The sequence below is a fragment of the Sinocyclocheilus rhinocerous genome, unplaced genomic scaffold, assembly GCF_001515625.1.
Source record: "Sinocyclocheilus rhinocerous isolate Xijiao unplaced genomic scaffold, SAMN03320098_v1.1 scaffold4076, whole genome shotgun sequence".
Classification (NCBI taxonomy): domain Eukaryota; kingdom Metazoa; phylum Chordata; class Actinopteri; order Cypriniformes; family Cyprinidae; genus Sinocyclocheilus; species Sinocyclocheilus rhinocerous.
In genome coordinates, this window is record NW_015639018.1 from 51,278 (window position 1) to 58,606 (window position 7,329).

At 43.5% G+C, this 7,329-nt stretch overlaps 1 pseudogene; it reads left to right on the forward strand.

Moving 5' to 3' along the window:
* The first annotated feature begins 417 nt into the window (after positions 1-417).
* Positions 418-2,166, forward strand: LOC107750974 (uncharacterized; annotated as a pseudogene).
* Positions 2,167-7,329: the final 5,163 nt, after the last annotated feature.

Consider the following 7,329-nt stretch of genomic DNA (forward strand, 5'->3'; position numbering starts at 1 on the left):
AAGACAGCCATGGCCGAAGCGTCATCAGGGCTTGAAGAGCGAGAGGCCCTGCCCTGACAGAGGCGGTAGGCCACCGGCAACAGAATCAAAGCTGCGTTACTGACTCTGTCTCTTGGAGGAGGAAAGCTGCACCCAGCGCCAAAGACGAGCCACTGAAGAAGTCTGCTCGCTGTGTGTGTTCACCACGTCCCCCTGCCTGTTGCGGGCGGCGAGAACAATTGTCATGTTTGTGTTTTGACTGCTTCACTGTGCAGTGCAATAAAGTAAAAAAAAAAGAAATACAAAACTCACCTCAATATCAGGGCAATTTTCCTCCTCTCACTCCCCTCTCCCCCATCACTCACTCTCACACTCGTGTGGTATAAAACTCCCTCCCCCCAACGGCGAGTTATCCGTCACGGTTTCAATGGTGTGTTAATGTCTACTGTATGGGAGCAGTATGCCTCAGTTCTGCGAGAGGAAATACACAATCTTCTCCCAAAACGCACTGTAGAGACACTGCCCCTTGCAGATCACGAGAGCGGCTTCTACAGTCGTTATTTTCTGGTGTCAAAGAAAAACGGCGGACTCCACCCAATCTTGGATTTGAGACCACTGAATCGCGCGCTTTCGAAGCGCTCGTTCAAAATGATTATGTTGAAGCAAATCATCTCACACATCAGACCGGGAGATTGGTTTATCTTTATGGGTTTAAAGGATGCTTATTTCCACATTCAGGTAGCCCCCCGCCACAGGCGCTTCCTGATATTTGCATTCGAGGGGATAGTGTACCAATTCACGGTCCTACCCTTCGGTTTTTTCAGTGGCCCCTCGTACGTTTACAAAGTGCATGGATGCTGCTCTCTCTCCTCTGAAGCAGAGCGGAATGTGCATCCTGAACTATCTCGACGATTGGCTTGTCTTAGCCCAATCAGAGAGCGCGCTGCTCAGCGACAAGCTCAGACTCCTCGCTTATCTTCAGAGCTTAGGGCTGACTGTGAATATGCAAAAAAGCATTCTGGTACCGAGTCAGAACATCTCCTTTTTAGGAGTGGAGCTGAATTCAATCAATATTCGATCACGCCTGTCAGAGGAGCGCTCACAAAAACTGATCAGCTCTCTTGCAGTCTTCAAGTTCACCCCCCCCCGCTGAAATGCTTTCAGAGGCCCCCTGGCCAGATGGCTGCCGCCTCAACAGTGTGCAAATTAGGACTCCTACATATGCGACCGCTTCAGCTCTGGTTGAAAAGTTGCGAGCCACAGAGTGCATGGCGCACGGGCACCTTGTGCGTACGAGTAACACACGACTGCTTGAAAGCGCTGACCCCTTGGCACGATATGACTCTGTATCGCCGGGGTGTTCCTATTGGCCAAGTGATCAGGAGAAAGACTGTTACAACAGATGCATCAAGCATGGGCTGGGTAGCTGGATGCGACGGCAGACCAGCCTTCGGGACGTGGTCAGAAATGGAGAAGTTGTGGCACATAAACTGTCTGGAGCGCTGTGCTGTACACCTAGCGCTTGAGTGCTTTCGCCCGGACATTCTCCACTGTCACGTTCTCATCAGGATGGACAACATGACAGTGGCAGCATTTATAAATCACCAAGGGGGTGTGAGCTCGCGGCCGCTGCTGGCGAGAGACCTTCTTCTGTGGGCAGATCAACACCTCCTCTCCATCCGGGCAGTACATGTCCCTGGACACCTGAATCACGGCGTAGACTTACTGTCGAGGGGTGGGGTGTTCCACGGAGAGTGGAAATTGCACCCTTTGACAGTCAATATGATTTGGAGCGTATTCGGTAGGGTGGAGGTGGATCTCTTCGCATCAGCGGAGAACACTCACTGCCCGCTGTTTTATTCACTGACACGGTCTCCCCTGGGAGTGGATTCACTAGCTCACAGCTGGCTGAAAGTACGCAAGTATGCCTTTCCTCCAGTGAAACTTCTGCCTCGCGTGCTTTGCAAAATCAGAGAGGAAAGGGAATCTGTTCTGAAGGTGGCACCGAAGTGGCCCAACCAGCCGTGGTTCCCAGAACTGGTGGAGATGCTGGTAGACCCCCCGTGGACTGTCCCAATGAAGAGAGACCTCCTCTCTCAAGCACAAGGAACGATATGGCACCCAAATCCAGAGTCATGGAGCCTTCATGTCTGGCCGCTCAACGGAGCTTGTCAGTAACAGATGCACTTCCTCAGTGCGTGTTGAACACTATCTCTGAGGCTAGGGCTCCTTCCACGTGGCGTCTTTACGCACATAAATGGAGAGTTTTCACAAATTGGAGCGTATCGTGGGGTCGAAGACCCATTCAACTGCCCAATACCAATAATTCTTGCCTTCCTTCAAGAGTGATTTGATAGTGGTCGCATGCCATCCACATTGAAAGTGTATGTGGCTGCTATAACAGCCTTTCGTCGATAATCGCCCAATCGGAAGAAATTACCAGATCATACGATTTTTACAATGAGCAAGAAGGCTGAACCCTCCTCGCCCTTCCACCCTACCCACTTGGGACTTGGCGCTTGTGCTTGATGCTCTTACAGTACCCCCGTTCGAGCCCATGCAATCAGCAAGCTTGCGAGCGCTCTCTCTCAAGACAGCGTTCCTGCTTGCGCTGTCCTCTGTTAAGCGAGTTGGGGACCTGCAGGCACTGTCAATTGACGACTCGTGTATTGAATTCGGGCCAGGTGATTGCAGACTCACCTTGAAGCCTAGAAAAGATTATGTGCCTAAAGTGCTTTCGACTCCATTTAAAGCACAGGTCATAACACTATCTGCTTTCTGCTCCGAAACACCGGCCGGTGTGAAGGTTTGTTAAACGATTTGACTAAGGATCAAATAGTAGAACTTGCAGGTCACTATAAAATTAATTTGGTAAGCTAAGATAAACGTTTAAAAGACAACATTAAATCCCTGGTAAAAACTGAGTTAATCGAGCGTGGTGTTTTAGAGTCTCAGTATTCGGAAGGTGCATCAGATTTCATTAATGCGACGCCTACAATGTCTCATCTAACATTTGAATAACAAAAACAATTGTTGTTAATTCAAACTGAGATGAAAGAGAAAATGTTAGAAGCGCAAAATCGTGTTGAGATGTCTAAAGTTCAGTTACAACAACAACAACTTGATCTTGAATGTTATTGTTTAGATCTAATAAGAGATGATAAACTTCCTTTAAAGGGGTCATATGTTGCTAAAAAGAACATTATTTTGTGTATTTGCTGTAATGAAATGTGTTTATGCGGTTTAAGGTTAAAAAAACACATTATTTTCCACATACTGTACATTATTGTTTCTCCTCTATGCCCCACCTTTCTTTTTACAAAGCTCATCGGTCTGAATGAATTCTTGAGACACTCCATCACTCCAATGGAGCCTGATTTTCAGAAGCTTCATGACTTTATTTGATGATGCTTTTGAAGCTTCTGAAACTCGGGCTCCATTGACTGATGTTGTATGAATCAAAACCAGCAGGACAAACTTGACCAAACTCACATCCTCAATGTCTTTTGGTCTTTCTCTAGATGCTCCAGCTGGCTCTGGGCTCACTGAGGATGAAGAGACCACAGCAACATCCCTTTCCTAGCAGGTCCTGCTCCACCACAAAAGCTCTGCAGCAAATGCACAGGAATCAAGAATAAGAAAAGTGCTCTAATAACTCTGTTTGAAATTACAATAATTCAAATAAACTACAATTTAAGATTTAAAAGATGTTTAATTCATTTCTGTAGTGTACTCACTCAAAGCCTTTGATGGCGGCATTCCTTCATCAGTCACTCTGCACTGGATAAACACACGTGTGTCTCATCTGTCCCTGAAACATCCAGACAAGATTCAAGTCACCTCTGTCATTTAGCTGCTCAATACTGCATTTACATGTTGTGTTAACTCGCTTTTTATCTAACACAAGTGCTCCACAATTTATCAACAATACTAACGGACAAATGAAATAGATAACTTATGTTTAGTTACTCTATGTAGATTTGTTTATTTAGATTACTTACATTCATCTAAAGCAGTGTTGACAACAGTGAATTCTACTATAATAGCACACAGCTATACATAAGAAAACATGTTTTACAGAAAAATCACAAATATACTATACTGTCTAGCGTCTTACACCCTCAACTTGAAATAACTCTGTTTGAAATTACAATAATTCAAATAAACTACAATTTAAGATTTAAAAGATGTTTAATTCATTTCTGTAGTGTACTCACTCAAAGCCTTTGATGGCAGCATTCCTTCATCAGTTAGACGCACATCCGAATCTCGTGAGAATTAGTATGTCACCCAGGTAATTCTCGCCTACTCTTATGAATACTAAGGATTCAGACATACTTATTCGCTCGCCTACTGCTTTTCCCCTACTATATAGTAGGGAAGTATGTCATTTCGGACGCAGCCATACTCTCTTTCCTAGCATTTATCCTGCATTGGCGCAGGGTCCGCTGTTTGTCACATCGCTCCCCACTTCTTCCGGTCTAGGGCATCCTCAGTGGCAGCATTGATTTGTTTCATGTCTTACTTAATCCGGTCCATCCATCTCTTCTTCGGTCGACCTCGTGGACACCGTCCATCAGGGCTCAGGAGCAATGCTCGTCCGGCCACTGATTCTTCTCCGCTGCGGACGACATGGCCATACCAACGGAGGCGTGCTTCCCTCATCTTCTCACTGATTGGGGCCACTCCTAGTATTTTCTGCACATCCTCATGCCAGACCGATCCAGTCGAGTCAGCCCAAGCGCCCATCGGAGCATATGCATCTCAATAGTGTGGAGGGCCTGATGGTGTTTGGTGGATGCAGGCCAACATTCCGCTCCATAGAGTGCAACTGGCCGCACAATGGTCTTATAAATCTTTGCCTTGAGATGGATGGGTAAATGTTGATCGCATAGAACTCTTGAGACTTAGCGCCACTTTAGCCAGGAGACGCTGACATGCGCACGTGTATCTGGGAGGCTGTCACCGTCTGCCAAGAGATTGGAGCCGAGATATTTGAAACATTTCACTTTCTCTAGATATCTTAACCAAATGCATTTCTACCCTCCGCAGAGGCTACCACTCCATTCACAACGCCCGCACGCTCGACGCCATGTTCATATTGACTTTCTTCAGTTTCCTCAGATGTTTGGAACTCACCATCACGTCCTGCTTCAATCCAAAAATCCACCCAACCTTTTCAGACCTATCAGTGCTAGATACTGAATCAATCTCTTATTCATTAAGCAAGCAAGACAAACCAACTGAAAAGAGGCCACTTCATTATATCTTCAATCTCCAGTCACCAGTCCAATCATACCAAACCCTCCTAGCCTACCTGCATTACAGAAGTCCACAGGCTAAACTCCTGTCTGACCCGCTTTTGTTGATGACTCTAATCGCCCCGCCACACGTTCTGGTTCCAAAAACACCTCAAGTCCATTCTACTGCTTTCCGGCATCCCAGCAGATCATTACTCCAGCCACTCCTTCCGCATAGGCGCAGCTACCACAGCTGCCCAAAAAGGCCTCTCCCAGCCTCAGATCCAGGCACTCGGCCGCTGGACGTCAGAGGCCTTCAAGATCTACATCCAGTCAGACCGCTTCCATATCAAAGTTCATACTTATCATATGTAAGTGTGAACTCGTGAATAAAGGATCTGAGGATCCTCAAATCCAAACTGTGTTCATTTATTCATTCATTTATAATCATTTATTCATATAATCATATATAATCATTAGTCATTTATATAATTTATCATTTGATTATTTTTATCATTTATATCATTTTAAGTATTTTAACATTTATTCATTTACTTATTAATTTTGTTATGCTTCTACATTTTATATTTCTTATTATTTTTCTTTCTTATGCATTTCCATTATTGTTCAATTTCATGATTGTGGGGTTTCATGAACTGTTTAGTCTGTATGAATAAGAGATAACAGGGAATGTTTATGAAAACTCAAGGTTTAGGGGATGTTGTTCTGAATCAGTTTGGTAAAATAATACTTGTTGAATTTGTGCTGGCCAGACGAAGTCTGAGCATTGAGACATACCCAACTAAGATTGTTCAATAAACTCTGCTACTTTTTTACACTTTGTCTCCTGCTTCTGCTCTTCTCTGGCTTTCCTCTGTCAACTTCTTGACTGACAGAAGACTTTTAACACTTGTTTTGGGTACCAGACAAGACTTGTTATTAACAGGGTTTGGGTTTCAACAGCACTGCTGACTAGTTGTTCTGTTACCGGACAAACTGTTATTTTCTGACGGGATCTGGCATCCGGGGCTGGATCTTAACTGTCTAGGCGTGGGTACTCTAACAACACAGAGATTTTGGAAAGAGAGACTTCAACTCAAAACCTATTTACCAGGAGCCAGACACTGACTCAGAAAAAAAAAAAATCTCTATGGCAAGAAAAATGTGGGATAAGATTAGGCCACAAGAAAAAAATCCATGTTGTACTCTCTTATTTAAATATCAACATGTCAAGGCTCCCTGGAGAAGAAAAAAAACTTCCATATTTACAAATGAAAGCAGTGTGCACATTCCCCTCTTTCCCAGCCAAATACTCTTTCAAAAAGCAAAATAATCCTGCTGCACTGGGCCAAGATGTGCATGTTAGTCCAACAAACTGGAGATATACAACACAAACTTTCAGAGAAAAGGGCTAGGCCAGCAACCAACCAACCAAAAAAAGAAAAATAGCAAAGGCAGTAGTCCCTACAATTCACAAAGTGTCAAGCAGAGATGGGCAGTATTTATGATACATGCATTTCAAATACGTATTTCAAATACAAAATAGGATTTTGTAATTAGTATTTAATAGGGTTGATGAAAATGGCTTCCTATTTTGTATCAAAATACTTTAGTGTTTTGTATTTTTGTAGTTTTAAAATACTGTAAAATACGTTGTAAGAATTCTACATGATGACATCATGAAAATACAGCAGATTGGTGTCTACTCAGTAGTTTGCCCAGACTTGTTACTACACTATTAATGTGTATGTGGCCTCTATACTTCTATGGCTCTCAATAGATTCAGTGGTTGGAGTTGGGTTAATACTTCTTGACAAGTTCTGCTGCTACTTTCTGATTACGTTTCTGGCTACATTTAAAATATATTGATAGTTTAATAATTGTAGAAATGTTAAAATGTTTGTTTTCAACTCCAAATAGGTGTCCAGTGATTGATAAATAAATATTTGATTGCTGAATAATGTACCCTAATTGAAGTTGCTCTTTAGTTGGATCATGATTTTGCATACCATTACATGAATGACTGCCTGACACATAATAAATTAGTATATTTATAATTAACAATCAAATGCTTGAATACAGGTGCCATCAGTTGTCTTCTTATGAATGA